The following is a 1193-nucleotide window of genomic DNA, read 5'->3' on the forward strand; positions in this document are numbered from 1 at the left end:
CTATCTTTCCATTTGGCCTAAGGCTCTGTGATAAGTATCAACAAACAATAAGAGCTAGAAGTTCCCCTATAACTTAGCATAATGCAAAAAAAAAACAAAAACAAAAAAAACCTGTTTATAAGACCAGGTAATTTTTTCTAATTCTTATACAGTCTCAGTAGGATGATGATGTTTTTCATCATCACTTCTTATTTATGGAGAGACAATTCTTCTCATTCAACAATGAACTCTATTTTCTGCATCTTGAATAACAAACATGAAATCTGCAAGAAGCATTTTACTTTTCAAAAGCTAACTCATGTTAAATAACTACAACATTTAAGAGAGAAAAGCCTGTCAAACAAAGTGTGGCTTTTTTCTTATACAGAGCACTGTGAGTTGCACTTAGGGTTGACAATTAACACCTTGAGAACTCTAAAAATTTGACAAATAAAATCAACACATATGATTAGGAAGTAAAAAGTAAAAAGTCAGAAGAAAGAACCATAGCCTAAATAATAGAATTAATATATCTATAAATTAAAAAATCTGAAAGGCTGAAACTTACAGAAATAAAGGGAATTAGAAAGGCAAGGTTTGTCAGGGTTTAACCAGCTAGCATTGTTCAAGGAAGAAACTACATAGGGAGTGTTTGTCTTTTATAATACTTTAACCAGCCTCAGACACAATCAAATATCTAAACTTCCAAGCTGAGAAAGCTTTTAACATTATTGAACAACCTCCTACACAGCCTATCTGAACAGCAGTTTCTGGTGACACTCCTCTATTTCTTCATGCCTCCTTCAAACTGCAATAGATATGCTGGAAATTAAGCTCAGTATATGTAGCCATCCAAACTGTTTTTGAAAAGGTTAGAGCGAAAAGATGAGAAGAAAATCACATGTTCTACTGTGAAAACCAAGAGAGAAGAGTTTTAGAAAGAAGGGTAATCAACAGTATCAAATACCATTGAGAATTCTAAGAGAATGAGGGCTGAGAAAAATCCACTGTGCCTTGTGATTAAGAAGCAAGGATTGCTTTTCTGGAACAGGTTGAATGACAAGCACAGAGGCTAAGGAAACAGCAGGAGTCAAGAGAGCAGAACTAGAAATGACTGTGCATTGAGAAAATGAAGTTCCATCTTTAAACACGCAACAATAAAAGGATGAGAAGAATAAACTGAGAGTTGCATCAAGGTCAAACAAAGGTTTGGG

The sequence above is a fragment of the Pteropus vampyrus genome, unplaced genomic scaffold (assembly GCF_000151845.1).
Source record: "Pteropus vampyrus isolate Shadow unplaced genomic scaffold, Pvam_2.0 Scaffold213, whole genome shotgun sequence".
NCBI classification, from domain to species: domain Eukaryota; kingdom Metazoa; phylum Chordata; class Mammalia; order Chiroptera; family Pteropodidae; genus Pteropus; species Pteropus vampyrus.